The 21,021-nt window shown below is 34.7% G+C and overlaps 1 protein-coding gene across 4 annotated transcripts in view; it reads left to right on the top strand.

The window, feature by feature from the left end:
- The window catches only part of CNTN1 (contactin 1), a 365,959-nt gene that overhangs the window by 108,657 nt on the left and 236,281 nt on the right, over positions 1–21,021 (top strand). For 2 of the 4 annotated variants that reach the window (XM_043563336.1, XM_043563338.1), the window contains exon 3: positions 10,530–10,628. The exons of the other annotated variants lie outside the window; for them this stretch is intronic. The gene's annotated coding sequence lies outside the window, so the exon portion shown is untranslated. The remainder of the gene's footprint in view (positions 1–10,529; positions 10,629–21,021) is intronic. 4 annotated transcript variants of the gene reach the window in all.

A 21,021-nucleotide genomic window follows, 5' to 3' on the forward strand; every position in this document is an offset into this window, starting at 1 on the left:
GCTGCTGCTGGTTGCAGATGGTCTCACAGCTGCTCCTTTGCAGCTCTCCAGCGTGGTGTTCAGCTGCTGCATCTGGCTCACCAGGTCGGTCTTCTCGCCCCTCAGGCGCTTCCGATTGGCTTTCATGGCCTGCGAGGCTTCTTTGGCTCGGGCTAGCTCCTGCTCCTTCTGGGCCAGCTGGACCCTGAGCTCAGTGGCTCACACAGCCTCCCAGGACTCACTGCCCTGTGACTCCTCCAGGTCCTTTGTCAACATCTGGCGGAGAAGGTGGACTTCCTCTTGGTCCTCTTGCTTCTTTATGCTTACAGTCAGTGTCTCCTTTCAGACTCAGTTTATTTATCTTCACCATTTGACTACAATATACATTTTTTAAGTTTATTTAAGTAATCTCTGCTCCTAACATGGGTCTTGAGCTCATGGCCCCAAGGTCAAGAGCCGCATGCTCTAATAACTAAGCCAGCCAGGTCCACCTTATTTTTAAGTGCCTATAAAATACATTTTAAAGTCTCATCTCCTCAAACATTCTCCAATCTTAAAATATTCTATGTCCCTATATTATTGAATCTACTCCTACTTTACTCTTTACTCTCTTGATATGGGACACAGTTTCTTGTCTCTTTTGATATCCCCCAATCGTTTTTTATTGTATATTGTAGGTTGTGTGTAAAAGGAAAATAAGGACTAAAGTAATAATATTTATCACCAGGACAAAGCATGCTCCTTCTTTCAGGTCACCAGTCTGGACATCTGAGTCAATGTAATTTATAGTAGATCCAGATGGAGGCTTTGTTGCCACTTTGGTTAAATTTAATTCACAACTAATTTAAGGTATTTTAAAGGGTAGGATAAAGACTTTAACTATAGTAGCGTTTAAGATATGAGTGTACAGAGTTCCAGCAGAACTCTGATGTTAGATATTTCCAAACAGCTAGCTTAAGGAAACCTAAAGATGGTGCTAGTCTGTCCAAAAGCTAGTGCCACTGTCTTATGAAGTTGAAGCTTTCTGCTGTACCCAAATCAAAGCATATCAATCTCAAAGATTCTGAGGTAGTCCGATAAGTGCTCCAAATTAGGAGGGGTTTAAAGATTCTAGTTAAGACTGACTAGGAATGGACCTCCCAGCATTCTTCTCACACACTGGCAGAATCTCATTATCATTCTCTATCCCTATATATTTTTCAAGTCGAATCTGTAATGCTTATTTTCTCTCTCTCTCTCTTTCTCTCAAAAATAAACAAACATTAAAATAAATAAATAAATAAATAAATAAATAAATAAATAAATAAATAAATAAAATAAATAAGAGAGAGAGAGACAGAGAGAGAGAGAGAGAGAGCGAGCTGGTGAAGAGTTAGAGAGAAAGGGAGACACAGAATCAGAAGTAGGTTCCAGGACCTGAGCTGTCAGCACAGAGCCCGATGTAGAGCTAGAACTCACCAACCTTGAGATCATGACCTGAGCTGATGTCAGATTCTTTACTAACTGGGGCACCCAGGCACCCCTCTATCTTCCTCTTTTAAACCATTACACTACACTTAAATTATTGTTATATTTTTTTAGGTGGCTAACTTAATAATCTATTCAACTATAGCAAAAATGCACATCTGGAACTTATGGTATATATGCAACTTTTTATCATTTAAAAAATCTTTTGGGGTGCCTGGGTGGATCTATCAGTTGAGTGTTTGACTCTTGATTTCAGCTCAGGCCATAATCTCACTGTGGGATCGAGCCCTACCTCTGGATCTGTGCTGACAGTGTGGAGCCTGCTTGGGATTCTCTCTTCCTCTCTCTCTGCTACTTCCCTGTGCTGTGTTTCTCTTTCTCTCTCAAAAGTAAAGAAATATTAAAAAATAATCTTTTAGTATTATTGTGGAAGAAGGAAGGACAGTCAGATGGTTAAAAAAATATATATAGCTAGAATTATGTAACATATTTCTATAATTTGATAAAGGAATATTTCTATAATTTGATGAAGGGAAAGGTAAGTTGATAAACTATTTGTTTACCTGGATTATCTAACTACTTTTGAATGTATCTTGACTTTTTTTTCCAGTTCTTAATAGGGAAAAAGAACAGATCTTTTAGTATAAATATTCTCAGACATTTCTATAGTTTCAATCATTGTACAATTGGTTAAGAGAGGTTACCAAAACTCAACTTTTCTCTGTCCATACTGGTAACATTAATTGAAATTTTGAGGGAACACTGTTAAAATTAAAATTGGAAAATAGTGTTGTTGGAGTTGGGCATAATTACTTTTACAACTTTCTATACACTGAATTCCAAGCTGAGGTATGCTGCTAAATGTTTAACAACTAGCTTTTCAGGGGAAAAGAAAAAAACCCTGGGTTTTAGCATTTGCTGATTTCAGTCCTGTAAATATTTTCACCATGGTTGATTTCAAGCTAGCAACATGATGTCATTGAACATGGAGTTAGAGGTGCCCAATAGCACACTATTATATACATTTCCACCATACAGATAAAATATGTATAAACAATCTTTAAAGCACTGACAATAGTAAAATGTATATGAAGTGATATATTTTGAGTATTTATCTTTTTAAAATATAATTTATTATTTATTTATTACAAAAATTAATGTTATTTTTGAGAGAGAGAGGAGAGACAGAGTGCAAGCAGGGGATGGGTGGAGAGAGAGAGACACACAGAATCTGAAGCAGGCTCCAGGCTCTGAGCTGTCAGCACAGAGCCCAATGCAGGGCTTGATCTCACAAACCGTGAGGTCATGACATGAACTGAAGTTGGACACTTAACCAACTGAGCCACCCAGGCACTCCTAAAATAAAATTTATTTACATGTAGGTTTATATCATTAAATTATTAATAATGATTATATTTAAAACTGGCTTGCCAATTTCCCCAAAATTAAAATAGACTCTTAAAAGCTGGTATGGGCTGGCTCCAATGGACCACTGATTCCAAACCCTTTGGGATAAGGATCATTAAATTCTCAGCACTGAGCTGGATTTGGATCCATAAGCCCCATCAATGAATATTTGTTAAAGGGCTCAAATCAATGGTATTTGGATCAGAAGAAAGCCAGGTTTCTTTACATTCACACTTGTATGCCCCCGACCCCTTTTTTCCTCCCCTCTTTTTCATAAACCTGTCATTCTTTGTATCACTAATTAGGAGTAGTTTTCGAACATAATTATTACTGGCTTGTGTAACGGCCTCTGTACCCAAGGGTTTTTTGCATTTGGTAGTTTTGCACTAAGAAGGCAGTCTAGGTCATAGGTTATCCTTATAAATTAGAACTTGTTCCTATTTTAAATTGCTTATCAACTTTTAATTTAAATCCTCATGCATTTCAGTGAAGTATCACTTTGTTCAGAAAGATCCCTATATTCACTCCCTAAAACTAAAATATTAGTTATATTTTCAAGATGCTTTTATGAATGCCTCTTTAATTTCATAGGACAACCATCTGTGATAAAATCTTATCCAGGAAATTACAGTTGCACATTTAAAGATAAAACTTCTTATGAAAAAGTAAAGTTGATTGCCTTATGTAATAACTCCATGAAAACAAATATTTCACAAAAGAATTTACTGGTACATTAATATCCTGCTTTGAGACTTAGCTCTTGGTAGAAAATAAAATGTGTTCTGAGGTATTCATATCAAAAGGAACTTCTACAAAATTGCTTTATTAAATGAGAGTGTAAAAGTTACCTTTTATATTTTGAAACTATGGTCAAATAAGAATGGGAAGAGTGTGAATACCAAACACTTGTGCAGCTTATTTCTGAAATAGCTCTAGATCTGTAGAATTCTGCATCACTATAGATTCGTTGTGTAAAAATATGTAACCTATCTTATTAGCAGTCAGAACAGTGGCTATTTTGGGGAGGTAGTGGAGGGTGGGCCTTTAATTACGTATTGTTTGTTGATCGGAGTGCAAGGGACATAGCTGAGTCCGTTTGTGGAAATTCAGCAAGTTAAATGTACATTAATATGAACTACAGTATAATTCAAGTTTTAAAATATTTGTGTATATATGCAAATCTCACATGAATGCACACAATATATACTTGTGCTTTATAATCATGATGTGGTTACGTTAAAAATATATCTATTTAGTAATAATGAGGCTAAAACTTACAAAAAGTCTACAAAAACAGTTTCTATTTTAAAGTATCATACAATCAGATATTATAGTAAATGTATCATCTATTTTTTGTTGGCATTTGTTCATTCATAAATTCATAAAATCAACCTTTTTTCCCCATTAAGCCTGCTTGAAGAAGTTACTTATGGGTTGGATCATTCTTTTCAAAAGCTTAAACATCCTAAAAGACCTAAGAAGGTACAGACTTCTGTTAAATAAAAAATCGAGACATAGTGAGGGTAGGCTTAAATTATCTTGAGACTAGAAATATATTTGGACCAAAATGTTTTGTAAGTATTTAAATTTGTTACTGGAAGAAGACAAGCAGGATATAATTTTTTTTTAATGTTTATTTATTCTTGAGAGAGAGAGGGACAGAGCATGAGTGGTGAAGGGACAGAGAGAAAGAGAGAGAGGGAGACCCAGAATCTGAAGCAGGCTCCAGGCTCCATTCTGTCAGCACAGACCCCGATGTGGGGCTTGAACTTACAAGCTGTGAGATCATGAACTGAGCCGAAGTCAGACGCTCAACCCACTGAGCTACCCAGGTGCCCCTAATTATTTTATTTTATTTTATTATTTTTTTTCCAAGTAGGATATAATTTTCAAAGCTTTTCCCTAATGTGTATCTAGAGACAGATTGACATATATTCAGAGCTGTTCAGTAGATCTCATGGGGTAGAATTGGTTGCTGATCTCTTGACTTGAAGTTAAATATACCTTCAAGAGCTTTTAGTCACTTAAAAAGAAAAACTACCGTAAATTGGTGATAGGGATTAAACTGTGCACTTGTGATGAGTACTGGATGATATATGGAACTGTTGAATCACTATATTGAACACCTGAAACTAATATTACACTGTATGTTAACTAACTGGAATTTAAATAAAAAAAAACCCTGCCTCTCTTAAAATAACTAAAAGTAAATATGATTAAATAAGGATTATAATAATTATTTGGGAGATATTATACCGTCACAGACTTGAAAGGCTTTACATTATATTTTTCAATTATACTTGTAACCATTAGTAGGATTCTTAGTACCTTTATTTTACATGGAGATTGAATTATAATTGGGTCTTTTTTAATTATTATTTTTAAAAATTTACATCCAAGTTAGTTAACATTTAGTGTAATAATGATACCAGGAATAGAATTTAGATTCATCCCCTACATATAACACCCAGTGCTCATCCCAACAAGTGCCCTGCTTAATGCCCCTTGCCCATTTAGCCCATCCCCTCACCCAAAACCCCACCAGCAATCCTCAGTTTGTTCTCTGTATTTAAGAGTCTCTTATGGTTTGTCTCCCTCCCTGTTTTTATAATATTTTTGCTTCCTTTCCCTTCCCTTATGCTCATCTGTTTTGTATCTTAAATTCCACATATGAGTGAAGTCATGTATTTGTGTTTCTCTGACTTATTTCGCTCACTATAATGCACTCTAGTTCCATTCACGTTGTTGCAAATGGCAAGATTTCTTTCTTTTTTATCACCGAGTAACGTGATGTGGCCAAATTTCTTAAGTTTCTTTGAGCGGAACTCCTCATGGTAAGTAGAAGTAAGTGCTACTTATTTCACAAGGGCTGTACTGAGCATTGTTTATTCTTATGGGATATGTTTAATATATACTAGAAGTTTTCCCTTTTGCAATCAATTTGTAAATGATGTCAAGATAGCAAGTTAACATAGGGCTTTCAGTTCATTTTGTTTCCTACACCTCAGGGTATCCACCTTATTTTCAATGCACAATTTCAAGTCTGAGTTATTTCTTTGACTTCCTTAAACAATTCTGGTTGCTCCCAAACACCTAGTGAGCTATAGTTTCATTCTCAAAATGTCTGCTGTAAATTCTTTAAGTATCCAATTCTTTACCAACTCTTAATCTTGGTAGTTTATTCCCCCCTTGCTGTGTATAATATTATAATACCATCTTACCATCTTCTTATGATATCAGTCATTCTTTTATCCTTTGGATAGGAGTGAGAGAAGGACACTGAGTTACCCAAGTCCTGAAAGCCTTCCAGGATTCCTCCCAACCTCTTCATACTACTTAGTTCTTCTGACTCTGGTGTTTAAATATCTCTAGAATATTTGCCCTATGTCCACATCCCTATATCTGCCTTGTTTAGATCCTTATCACTTCTGGTAGATTCCAAATAGTATTCTCTTAAACATATTTTTTTCGTCTGTTTACTGCTTCCAGTCTATCTTCCAGCCACAAAATCTAGTCATATTATTCTCTTGGTGAAATCTTTAAATATTTCTTTCTCTGCAGAATAGCTTCAAACTTCTTAACAGTGCTAAAAATGTTCTATATAGTCAGAATTGTAACAAAGTTTTTAAAAGAGCCTTATATAAATCAGATTTTATATAATTGTGCCTTATCACCTGACAAATGTCTATTGTATTCAGATTCTCATAACATACACAATTCAGTTTCTCAAGCATATTATGTGATATCCTACCTTGCCACAAATGCACATGGTTCTCCTTACTGAAAATGAATTTTCCATCAAAAATATTCTCCAAGATTAAGCTTTGGGGAAAAATTAATCAATGTTTCTAAAGTCTTACTGGGTCAAGAACTGTGTTAAGTGACATATAGACATTGCAATATTTGAATTTCCTAATAACTCTAAGATGTTGATATCCTCTCCATCTTAAAGATGAGGAAATCAAGGTGGAATTTAAAGTCTCATCTGTATGACTACAAAAACTATATTTTAACTCTTGTGCTCTAAATTACTTAATTTTCACAGAAAGCTAGAGATGGATGTTTAACTTGATTTCTATATGACACGAATGATATAAAGTTGCTCTTCATGGAATATGGGTAGCATGTGCAAAGTAACATAAATTCAAAGAAGCCTGAATTTATTTTCAAATTTGTCAATCATTAAAACCCATGTTAGTTCCTTTATACCACTCAATTTCTTTAACTATCACCACCTCCATGAATCTTTTCCTCATGCCCTATGGGCAGTTGGTAATGCCAGTATTTCTTCTGTTACTATACCTCTATGCCTCATCTAGTGGAATAAAAATTAACAATTAACACTTACCCAGCCGTTATTTAGCATGCAGACACAGTGCCTTTTAGTAATTATCTCATTTGCATATCTTAAAGTATATCAAAGTGATTATATTCATCACTCTGCATCTATGTATTTACCTGTTTTCATCATTAAAGTATGATTACTTTGGAGGCAGCCACTGACCTGTACATACTTGTTTTCCTAGCATCTAGCACAATTCCCTTCTTGTAGAAGGTACATAATAAATATGTTTAATTAAATGAATGTGCTATGATTAGGGGATGATTATAGTATTGGTAGGACAGAGCAAGAAAAGAAGGAGTGTCTTAAATCTCAGAGAACAAATGCAGTCTGCTCCTACATTCCTTGAGCTCAGGAATGTAGAAACTTTGGTAGCCTCAGTTATTTTCCTAAGGTTACATGTCATTGTGTTTTCTTATAATGAAGGTAAATTATGCGTTTTTTCCAAATGACAGTAGTCAGACAGTCTAGTTATATATCTTAATAGATATCACAAGTTTAGTACACTAAATATGCTTTGATTTATTTCCAAATTTTGATTCATTTTATTGACCCTATCGTACATTATGGAGTTTATATTTTACATGCTTTATAAATTCAAAATATTGGAAAGCCTCTTGATCTGCAAAGAGATGAAATTCATCTCAAAATCTCCATCTCTGTTTTCCATCTATTTGAAAAGATCGGTCAAGTGTCTTTCTTACGCATCGCTGGACTTCCGGAAAGTGGAAATTGGTTCTTATTATCACCTTTGGGTTTGTTTTATCTAAGAGTATGATTGGCTATTTTTCCTGAGTTGTTTTGATTCAAGGCTTACTTGTGGCTCCCACTCTGATGTTTTAGGGATTTACCACCCCTATAACTTTTCTCATGCCGTATTCTTCTTTGTAGACTTCTAGTGTTGGTCTCTTTAGGTTGATGAGGTGTTTGTGTGTGTGTTTCTCAGGTCTCTCCCCACCTTTAAGACCACTGATAGTGAAAATTCACCAAGTAGATACAAAGTTGCTATCTTCATTGTAGACTTGGGTCTTGAGTATTTGTATGGGAGAAAAGATACTGACTTTGTCCTCACTCACTGCAGGAGGGATGAACTCAGCTTTTCCTATCCACCTGGTTATGCATTATTGAATCACGTCATCTCAGAGAGGTTAATTTTCTAATGCTTACATGAGTAATTATTTTAGTTTATGTCAGCAATTTATATCTCCAAAATGATTGTACTCTATATCCCCATACCTGATAACTTACATTTTAAAGTTTTCAATTTCCTACTATTTTTAAATGAGATGTTATCTTCATACAAAACTGCTTCTATAGGTGATTAATTTGATAAAACTCATGGCAAGATATTAATCCTTAGCTATAACTTCTATGATTTTTAAAATGTTTGAAGACTTTCAATCTTCTGTTTAAAGAATAAAGAATGTCACTCAGATAAATATTTTAAAATAAGGTCTACTATGTAGTTCACTTGAAGTTTATTAGGTTAGAGGCAATATATATAAATGTGCATATAGTCTGCCCGGGGTAGGACAAAACATTATGGAATGTGGGATATGTAATAAACATAGCAATTGGATGGTTAATTTCTCAGATTGCCATTTAGAATATTTTAGCATCATTTTGATCAGTTAGGTGCAATTATCTTTTCTATGACCTAGTAGGCACGCTCTCACATGCATTGGAAGAAAGAAATGTTTCCCCGAACTTCCGTGAACTCCATCCATGTTGTCATCAGCACTCCTCCTACCCTCACAGGCTGATATCAGTTGCTCCTGGTTTATTGACTGGAAATCACTGTGACCATTCTTCCTCCAAGGCTGAACTGCTTCTTGTGCAGTGTAACTGTTAGATGGCAAACCTTGGTTATATTCTATTCTTGGTCTATATCTTGGTCTATATTATTCTCTAGTCTAGTCTAGCCCTGAGCTGTGAAATTGCAGATTTCACTCAGATCTTACAAATAGTCAGATGTGATAACACAAAACTGTGACACTTGTATGTGTACCTGGTACCTATGTATATGTAATAAAGAGAGGCTTTGAAAAGACATGGTATTAGGCTTCTAAATGATCTTAATAACATCATATTTAGTCTGCTTTTGGTGGAAAAAGAAAGCTTAATTAATTTTTACACTAAAGATACTTTGGGAAATTGACAAGCATTTGTATACATTTGCTATTTTACATGGCTCTCTCACTCTAGTGTTTGTTGTAAATATTATTATGACATTTTAAAATGCTATGTGTATTTTTCCTTGATGAATATCAGCCTAATGAAATGAACATTTTGTTTTAAAGGTTTCTTTTTTGAGGCACTGAAAAAAGAGCAATAGAAACCATGGTGTGTTCTTAGAAGCTTGAATTCTAAGAGAAAGGGCTTTCAGAACTATTGACATTACCAGAAAAAAAAGGTGCTTACCATCCAAAATACTTAGCAGTAATGAACACATGTACCCACTATGGTGATTAAAAAAATCTCTTCCACATTATTCAAATAAAAGTTAATTGTTTTTAAATTAAATTCTTCTAAGAAAGGTTATCCACATGAATCCAGGAAACATCTCCTATAATTTGTAGCCATACATCACTCTTTATGTTTTATTTTTTTTTTCTTAATTTTCAGTTTAGCCTGTTGATTTTCCTGAAATGGTAAGGAAAAAAAACAACTCTGTATATCTCACTTATAATGTAAAATATTCAGTCTAAATCTGCAGAAAGTATGTCTTTTGAATAAAAGAAGCAGATAGTACAGTGTTTCTGCCAAAGAGAGTCCAGTTTAAACATTCTGCAGTATGCAAATGTTATCTCCTCGATGTGAGTGTTTTCCCTGAGTGGATGTTGCAGAGTTGGAGCCTTCTGCCTGTGATTTAGGTTGTAATTTTATTTGTGGAAATAAACCAATTGCGGAGCTTCAATTGTCTTAGCGATGAGGTGATCAATAGCCCATTACTGGATTAGAACAGCAGCTACAGGAAGTGCATTGAAGATTTCAATGCATGAATTATGCATGCGGTGCTCATTCTTTAGTCTCCGAACAGAATGACAGGGTTTGTGAAGTCGCCTCAGATAGTTTCTTGCATTAAGTGACTGCAGTGAAATGCTTAATATTTTCAGGCATAGAAGCAGCATTGACTCAGGCCAGTCGAATTTGGAAGATGTAAATCCCCCAGCTCCCAGCACAGAATGCTTTATTTGAAAGTATTGCTATGTAGAGAGCCAGCTTCGCTGTCATCTAACCTGCTCTTCCCAGAAGGTTGGCTGAAGGATGGGAGCGGCTGTGCCTGCCTCTGAGGTCACAGCTTGAAGTCCTTTTAACTTGCTTTCTGCTGCAGGAGAGAGGCGTATTGTGGTATAACTGTCGCTGCATTTATTCAAATGGACAATTTGCAATAAATACTATACCCAGCACAACAGATAACTCAGCATATCAGGTAAGCACAAGGTTTTTCTCTAGGTAATTGTAAGTGAGAATGTGCTGAGTTGGGATAACGGTGATGCGGTATTAGTAACGTTGACTCAGACCTCAGTATTGCGATGCAGCATCAGGGTTCTGAATTGTTTTGTTCATTGAAAGGTGACTTTATTTTATATTTTTGACAGTATTGTGCCGTAAGGTATTTTATTTGCATGCAAAAGCTATTCAAGAATGTACCAGAGCTCCGATGTGTGTGTCTTAGATAGCTAGCCTGCAAACTGGGGAGGGGCAGCACTGAGCGTGAGCTGAATCAATAAAAAAAATTATCTCCTTCTGGAGAAGTTTTAGCAGGGTTGTGGTATTCCTTTGGCTCAGATTATTTCCTTATTGTCAACATTTTCAAATGATGGTGAAAGATGTTGATAGACACCAAAAATGTTCAATCCTTCTACCAGAAGTAGAGGATGGCACTGAGGTACTCAAACTCAAATACTGTGTTGCATACAAATTGAACAGATGGAATTGAAATAATTTGGAATAGCATGTCCTTGAAGGAAGACCTTGTTGTCAGAAACAAAACAGTTTGACTTCTATGTGTTTTGTTTTCTTTCTTCCTGTCCAGAATGCCTTACTTTAAAAAGAGTGGGTAGATGGCATATTTTGAATTTACTACAACCCCCCGAAAAGTTTTATTTTTTTTTCTTGATGTTTTCAAAATTAAGCTTATGGAATTATAGAACCCAGTATAGAAAAGCCAAATAAAATCCACAAAAACTCTGAAAAACTGAACAGTAAAAATAATGTACTACTATATTTATCAGTCTTTGTGAATTAAAACTGCTTGTTTAAATATCATGGCAAATAATTAATAAATATGCAAATAATGTGTGGTATGATATGAATTCCTTGACCTCTCTTCAGGGTGGGAAAATAGCATTAAATATAACATTTTAAGGATAATTTTAAACAGTAAATATGCACTATTAATGTGTATATATATATATATATATATATACACACTATTAGTATATATTCACACATGCATATATGTACACATATGTATTTCTACACATATACACTATAATATATAATTGATAGAACATAATATATGCAATATAACATGTATGTATATGTCCTTCTTCAAATATGATGCTAAGTTTTTAAAATTATGTTTGCTAAATAATCTATCAAGAACCGGTAATAGATAATGCTAAGTATGCTTTGTGAATAAGCATCACCTATTAGAAAAAAAAAGGAGAGAAATACAGAGTAATGATAATAAGAACACAGGGAAACTACCTTTCAAGCATTTCACAATGCATTTTAATTCTGTTGTGGTATTACTCTATTATATTTGAGTTTCCTTTCAACTGCCTGGTAGTATGGTGGCACAGAACTCACATTATAGAACGTGTTTAAATCTGCAAAGCTGAGCTAGTTTAGGCACAGGAGGAAACTCACACGTTGAGTTTTTCCTTAGGGAGGGGAAGATAGGAAGGAGAAGTAGCTGCCCCTATACATTTTAGAGTCTCCTGATGCTGAGTCATGGTGTTCATTCCTGCTCAAATGCCTCCTGACTGAGGTGGCCCATTAACAGCTAGTAAAATGGAATAGAAATGAAAATGAAAAAGAACTGAGGGGGCAGAAACTAAAAGATATTTATTGCCCAAAGACATACTAAATTCTGAGTGATGAGCATAATGGCAGTGCTACTTGTTTGATCAGGCAGAGGTGACAGTAGAAGAAAAGCCCCCATGCTGGATGACAAGAAGGTAGCAGTAAAATTAATGGGCTAACATGGGGAGATTGTATAAACAAAGGGGTCTGAGTAGCACTGCACTTGTTAAATCTCTCTGTCATTGTTCTAGTCTCAACTCAAACCATTACTCAATATCACTGAAAATATGTGATGGTTAGATAAAGAATATTTCCTGGATCATGTGAGGGAAATCTGGAATGAGATGTGCTCTGCTCCCAGTTCCCACAGTAGTTGTAATTAATTTTTATAGATTGTCAATTGGGAGAAACTAACAAGAGATTAATGAGAAAATTTGAATATTGACCACAATATATGAAGTGAGATGCCAAAATGAGTTTAAATAATGATTATTATGGCAAAGCATAATCATATTAGATACAGTTAGAAAGGAGACTGAGGACATACAAAAAGGGTATGATAAATGGAAAGAGGAAATGGAATGAGAAACCCATATAGCAGTGAAATATTAGCTATAAGATTTTGAAAGAAAAATGTACTTAATGAATAATTGATATACATAATTAATGCCCCTTAAAATCAATTTATAAGAATTCTGAAATATTATGATTCACTAATGTAAGGCTTTGTAATTTACTTTAAAAATGTATTTTAAAGGTGACTTAGTAGAGTAAGAAATCAGTGAAGGGCATTTTAAAATGGTAAGCTGTCCATTTTCTTTTTAGTATAATACTTATACTAATAAGGGTTGTTTGTACATATGTTATAATAAATCTAAGTAAAAATCTATCTCTATATTTTTATATATCTCTATATGTCCTATATTTAACATTAGCCATAAACTAGGGTTGTAAAAAGTTACGAATCATTTAATGGAAGAATAGGAGACTAAAAACATTTGAAGAGAGATAATATGTCCATTTTCCAAACTTAAAACACACATAAAAGTTTTTTTCAATCTGAGTTTATTTTTTTATGATAAGGAAGTCTTCCCTGTATTTTTTTAGTAAATAGTTCTGAAGAATTGTAAACTTTGTAAAATTCAGAAACTTTTTTAAGTATGAATTTATAACAAAGAGTGACACCAAGAAATTGTATCTTCTCTTTTCTCCCTTTGGAAAAATAGTAACATTAATTTCTCCCTCAAATATATTTTCTAAGAAATTAGTGTTTGAATTATTTTCCTTTTAAAAATGCTCCTAGAATTTGACTCTGAGGGATATGTCATTTTAATACAGCTTCATGAATGTTTCAGCAATGTCTTCCCTCTGATTATAAATATAAATTTTACTCTGTTTTTCATTCTTTCTAGTTACTTTCCTCTCATAAAACAAGTCAGTGTAATGAAGAATTTATTTAAAGATCTTCCTGTGTGCTCTTGCTAGGGATTCTGGCTCTCTAGTTGTGAAAAAAGAAGAGGGGCGGTGCTTTCACTAGAACAAATAATTCAAATGTAGGAAAAAAAAGTACAACATAGTGTCATCTAAAACATTTGGTAAAAGTTTAAGTGTCATAGGACAAATAAGGAACCATAATCAAAATTTTTAAATGGAGCCCAGGAGAAGAATATACATAAAAGCATGGAAGCAAAAATTAATATTTTATATTCCAGTGTCAGGGTTGAAATAGAGGAATTGGACTGGTAGAGTTGAGAACAAAGACGGTGGGAGCAGATTATTAAGACCCTAACCACTAGAATAACATGTTTAGACTTATTTTTATAGTGATTGGGCACTCACATCTGTTATTCAATCCCATTGGGGGGCATTTAACGCTCAAAAAGTTTCTGACCCCTGAATCAGATGAATGGTGAACATTTTTAAATGATTGTTCATTCTAAATTAAATATTGTATTAATCTTGCCTTTTATTTTCTGTATTCTAATGCCTCGCTTTGCTGACCCTGGGAGGATTGCCCTTCCTGAGGTTAGCCAATTACTAGTTAGTAAACCAATGACCCCTGAGTGAACTTTTCAAGTGCAAATCAAGCAACCTGGAGTCCACACCTTAAACCTTCTTCTTTATCAAGGTTTTCACACTCTGGCCAATTTCTTCCTGCCCTAATCACCCCTGGGACCTGTACCAGACAACTAGGGATGGCTCTGGTGCTTACCCAGAGCTTCTGAAGTAATTCAAACTAACCCCCGTAAATCCACTTTTATCCTCTCTCCTTCCTGAGAAAATCACACTAAAGGCTTTTTGCCTATAGTTCCCCCTCTCCTTCTGCCTCTTGATTGACCCCCAAGCCCTAAGATTCCCTGTGTGCCCCCATGCATGGTATGCCCCCCTTCTCTTGGGATCTGTGAGTATAACAAGTATCTTTTCAGTGGCAGTTATCATCAGATCCATTGGCTTTACCATACTCAAACAATAATAAAACCTGTATTAAAACAAACATGAAGAAGTCTTAACATCTTTAACACCAATTAACATCAATGGAAATTATATATTCCCAGTATTTAAAATAAATGATTTAAGTCTTTAAAAATAATTACCATTTTATTAAATTGCTATATTATTTCAGATTTAAGGGCAGATCCTGAGTGAACCTCCTCTAAACATAAGCTTAGCTTTTTTCTAAGCTGTGGTTGAAAGAGGGAGGGGATATCCTCTAGAAATATGAATGGACAATTAGAAGTTTTTAGTCTAATGGCAAGCTACATAGGTCTAAAGTTTCATCATTTTCCTGAGTCTGCTTTAACTTGTAGCATTTCTGTTACATAAAAACAAGGATCTACCTCATCCAGCGACTAAATCAATGTCAAGGGAAAATGCCACCTTATGCTCCTAAAATATCAAATTCTGAAACTGTAATTATCAAATGCTAGTGTTGTTTATATAATGTCTTTGGTATCCAGTAAGCAACACACATCCTAATTAAGAAATATTTCTGCTACATTAAGCCTACAAAATTGAATTGAATTGTCTTGAAAATGTGGTGTCCAAAAAAAGGTTTTTGGTAATCAGTAAATGCCAAACTTTGGAACAATGAACCAAACACAATTAACTATAAGACTAATAAGAATTGGGCCACACAGAGGTAGTGCTCTGAAGAATATATACCAAAAGACAGTAATGATCTCTTTCAGTGGTACACTCTATTACTTCAAAATACCATCACTGAGAGAAATTGAGAACATTAATTGACTTTAAAGGGTAGAAGAATTAAAACATGAAATGCATGTTTGAACCTAATGGTTTTTAACTTCCCTTTCTACTTCAAGATTGTATGATATGCTATGATTGCAAGGGCAGTAACCCTTTAAGAGATGAGCCTTTGATAAAGAAATTCAAGTGGAAAGTTGAAGACAATTTAGATTGATAATAGGTTAGAAAAGACACTAGTCATGCTAGCAGATGGAGGGCAGCAAGGTAGGTGGCTGGGAGGGAATCTGGAGGCAGAGCTGTGCCAGAAAGAACATAGGAATTTAAACAGATGGAAGATGATATATTAGTTGGCAAGAAGAGAAGCTGGGTGACAAACAGGAGGATCTATTGAAGAACTGGCTGAGCAGACAGCCAAGAGGTGAATTGGATGGACCAGTGATAAACAAAATAGGTCAGTATGAGGGCACCCAAGTTCCAGAACAAGTAGGCAAGAAGAGTGGAAAACAATTGCAGTTGTTCCCTTTACTCGAACCTAGGAAACGGCTTTTATTATAATTTTTTAATGTGCTTTGAAATCATGATGAATGGTGATCATCTATGGAGGGAACATTTTAGTAGAAAATTCAAAATGCTCACTACTGAAAAAAATTATTCTGTAAAATTATCGAGAGCATGAAATTTATTTTTTATTTCCTAGTTTTGTGTTTTCTATATTTGAATTCTGGCCTTGGATTGGCTAGTAAATGAAAAATTGGCTGGAAAATAATGCTGAAGGTTAATGTAAGTAAGTAAGTAAGTAAGTAAGTAAGTAAGTAAGTAAGTAGAGAATCAGAACTTTAACCCCTACCAAAAAGAGAATTTTTCGGTCTATGAAAAATTTGAATTTAATTGTATGTTTAGAAAAATTCCTTATATTGTATTGCCTGTTTAAAAAAAATTTTTTAATGTTTATTTCTTTTTGAGAGACAGAGAGAGATAGAGCATGAGCAGGAGAGGGGAACAGAGAGAGGGAGACACAGAATCTGGAAGCAGTCTCCAGGTTCTGAGCTGTCAGTACAGAGCCTGATGCAGGATTTGAACCCAGGAATGATGAGATCATGACCTGAGCGGAAGTTGGATGCTTAACCCCATTGAGCCACCCAGGTGCACCTCCCTGTATTGGCTATTAAAAGCGGTGATAGGGGTGCCTGGGTGGCGCAGTCGGTTAAGCGACCGACTTCAGCCAGGTCACGATCTCGCGGTCCGTGAGTTCGAGCCCCGCGTCAGGCTCTGGGCTGATGGCTCAGAGCCTGGAGCCTGTTTCCGATTCTGGGTCTCCCTCTCTCTCTGCCCCTCCCCCGTTCATGCTCTGTCTCTCTCTGTCCCAAAAATAAATAAATGTTGAAAAAAAAATTAAAAAAAAAAGCAGTGATAGCAGTGCCTCGGTGAACATAAAGATGATTACAAGTCATTTGGTCTCTTTTCTGTCTTCAGACTTATCTACCTTTAAATCACTATATTCTTAGGTAATTATTTGTGCTTACAAATTAAGTAGAATTGTTTAATGTAATTAAGTACTTTTTACATGACAGTTGCCACCCTGAAAAAGTGCCAGGCATAGTAACGTTCATAGGAAGGTGCTGACTTTACAGCTATTCTAATTGACCTTCAGATGGATACATGGGTTCTAAGCAGAAGAGATACTTCCATTTACCACATATATAAACTTTGAATTAACACCATTCTTTCCTTTGTTCTTCCATCTAAACGATAAACTTATTTTTCTCATACATCAACCATATTTCTCAGGTCACTCTATTGCTATCTATTTTACTAGCCAAAGGTCTTATGCCAATATACCTGAAACTTTGATATTTATTGCTGGTGTGATCATTTCTAAAATATCTGCATTCCAGAGCACCTGGCTTGCTCAGTCAGTAGAGCATTGACCCTTGATCTTGGGGTCATGAGTTCAAGCCCTATGTTGGGCACAGAGTTTACTTAAAAAAATAAAATATCTGCATTCCAATGAATTCCACACACAGAAGCAAAGATGATTTACCAAGGGTTATCTGGGCTTTATGACTGTTCTTTTCAAGTGAAGCTTTTAGTTGCCATTTTAATCCTCTGAATTAAACTTTTGAGCACAAGGCTAATAGCATCTTCCCAAGTTCTAAGTAATTCTCTTCCGCTGGGGAACCACATTTGCCAAATTCTACACATATGTCAGCCACTATGCCAGACTTTGGGGATACAAGGATGAATAGAACATAAATCTTTCCATCAAAGAGTTTATATTCTAGTGGAACAGATTTTTATATGTTAGATACTATGGCACGATTTAATAGATGGAATAATGCTATGTACATAGGTAATAGATATGTATTCCACGCTACATAATTATGAATCTCTTGAGGTCACAGAACATTCTAATTTATTAATTCAGCAAATGCTTATTAAGACCCTTCTCTGTGCAGTGGTTATGCAAAAGGAAGTCTATTCCCCGTTGCCATGGAAAAAAAACAGTCTCTTGAAAAAAAGAGAGGAGCAAACAAAGTTTATTGGACAAAGATAGCTCTTGTAAAGATGTAAACCAGGTACAATAGTGCATGTAAATTGGGCTCTAGACAAAAGTAGGGGAAGGCATCAAGAATAATCTCCTGGATGCAGCAAAGGACAGTTAGGATATTTTAAAATATTTGTATCATTGTTTATTACTTATAGTTATAAATGATGTTCAGTGAAAAATTTAGAGGTTCACACTAAAAAGAGGTAGTTAACACAACTTGAAAGGATAGAGGAAGCAAACTATGTCTTTAGTGCTGAGATAATTGCTTTAATGCATGTTCTCATTTAATCCTTTCTAGAAGATGATGAGATTCTCACTTTAAAGGTTAGAAAACCAAGACTGAGTTTACCCTGTTTTTTTTAAATTTTATTTTTCCAACGTTTATTTATTTTTGGGACAGAGAGAGACAGAGCATGAACGGGGGAGGGGCAGAGAGAGAGGGAGACACAGAATCGGAAACAGGCTCCAGGCTCTGAGCCATCAGCCCAGAGCCTGACGCGGGGCTCGAACTCACGGACCGCGAGATCGTGACCTGGCTGAAGTCCGACGCTTAACCGACTGCGCCACCCAGGCGCCCCAAGTTTACCCTGTTTTTAAAACTATAGGTTCAGGATTAAGAGATTAAAATTTCTCTGCTATATTCCCATACTTTTGCTTTTTTTTTTTTTTGCATGTTGCAGGAACCTTCAAATGTCAAAGCATGGATGCATTCGATGATATTTTGTACTCCTATGTTCATAGGTGTGTTCACCTATCTTTTAACTAAAATGGACATATATAATGGAACCAGTGCAAAGTTACAAATTTATTTTATTAGGATGTTTGTAATTAGAAGAAAGTCAAGTATAATTTGAAAAGTAAACTATCCATAAACAAACTCTAAAAGAAAAAAGGTCACTTTGCCCAAGTGTGGAAAATTTGAATGATGGATAAAGAACAAAATGACACCTGAGGAAATACATACATTTAACAAGATGCCCAATACATGGACCAGCTTAAATGTCGTTGAGTAGATTGATGAGTAATATCTTTTTAATAAATTGATAGTACCCAGTTTATTATCGTTTCCTCTAAATGTGAATTAGTGATAAGAACTTTTTTTACTGCTTTTCCCTGGGAGGATGCTTTCAGAAACTTTTTTCCTTCTTAACTCCTTCAGGAGAAAATGTGATATTAATCAGGCAAGTTTTCTGTATATAACTAAAGAATAGAAAGGGTATCACTTCTGTTTTATTGATCATTGCATTCCTGGAGTCTAGAACAGGGCCATGAACATAGTAGATATTCAATAAATATGTGATGAATGAATGGTCACATGAATTAATGTTACCACATTTTATTAATTCTAAGACACTATGTTTGAGTCACACTGTTAAATTAATAGACTTTGGGGATCATATTATGTAAATGGACATATCAAATGTAAGATGAATCCTGTAGTAGTAGGAATTTTTTTTTGTAGTAGGAATTTTTTATGACAAAAGTCTATCTTGACCTAAAGTATACCTGTACCTGGAGATCTGAATGTCAAGTCAACAATTTTAGCTTCTTTATGAGTATGGTCTTCAATCTCAATGAAGACCAACTTTGCTATGACTTAGGGAATATGCCTGGCTACCAAGATTTACATATCTTTATGTCTTATAGCACCCTCTCTCCCACCACCATGATCCATGAGTATATTTTGTGTTAGTTTTCACAAGGAATATGTTGTAAATGGCAAGTTCAGGGATTTGGAATGACCATACTATGTGGTTTCTTTCTTCTTTTTTTTCTTCTTTTTCTATTTTTTTTTTTTACTGATTTTTATTGACTAGAAAATTCATATAAAAATATTCAGTGATTTAAAACATGAGCAGATATTCTGTCCAACAAAAATATTTTGAATATTTTAATAAAAGATAAATCATGTATTAGTAGAACTTACATTATGTAAATAGCAGGGATGAAAATAATTGAACTCTTTTAAACTATTTTACATAATATTAAAAATGTTTTCAGACTGATGGGCACAATCATCATTCTGTTTATATCTATCCATATCCTCAGCATTTAGCACATTGCCTGATCTATTGTAAACAGTTGTTTAATATTTGTCACTAATATGTTGATACTAAGGTCTTCTTGACTTACATATTTAAGTCATAACAATGATAATAAAATAGTTCACAATGAGGCAGTAGCATTGTTAAGAAAATATTTAAAAAGTGGTGAATATATTCCATACTGTGGCCTATTCATAGCTGAATGACAAATTATATAAAACAATGTGTTTAGAAATAAATGACCTGCCAGATAAACAGAGATCTAGGCCATAAAAATGTGTCTTATTGAGTTTGAGTTGTCTGATATTGTTAAAGATGACTTGAAATGCAACATTGTTTCACTGGAACTTAATGAAGATGTTAAATAAATAGAAAGTTTATGAGGGGAGTAGATCAGGCATAAATAATAATAAATATTTTGAGAGACATGGTTATTTGTGCCAGAATACTCAATTAGAAGAGAGAAAACATGGCCAATCGTTTACATGGATATATTTGGATGAGACCTGTGCAGGAGAGCATGAATACCAAATAGTGTTGATTTTTAAACAAATCATTTTTTATAGGAAAAAATAAAATTCTTTGGCAAAATGATTGTTTTGAAGTTATTAAATACAAAATAGTATTACAAATATTATTTTCTATGGTCTTTATGGTAGTAGGATGTAGCCTCACCTATGGAAATATTAATGTCTTTAAGTGACACCCTCCTTTCATTGAAATTGAACTTAAATAGATGCGTCATGCAGTAATGAAAAAAATATTTTTGGGTAACCTAAGAGAAAGATTATTTAGAATTTGTTGGCCATTACCTCATCAAGGATGAAATGAAATCTTAGAGTTGGAAGGGGTTAGTTTTTATAAAACTGTGACTAATCTTTAGTTTTTACATGTGGAAACTGAGTTTCTGATGATTGAAACTTATTATCTAAGGATCTACTATTTAGGCATACCTACATATAGAAAAATAAGTTTCAAAGCATACTGGTTAG

This window comes from Prionailurus bengalensis, chromosome B4 (assembly GCF_016509475.1).
Source record: "Prionailurus bengalensis isolate Pbe53 chromosome B4, Fcat_Pben_1.1_paternal_pri, whole genome shotgun sequence".
Lineage (NCBI taxonomy): Eukaryota > Metazoa > Chordata > Mammalia > Carnivora > Felidae > Prionailurus > Prionailurus bengalensis.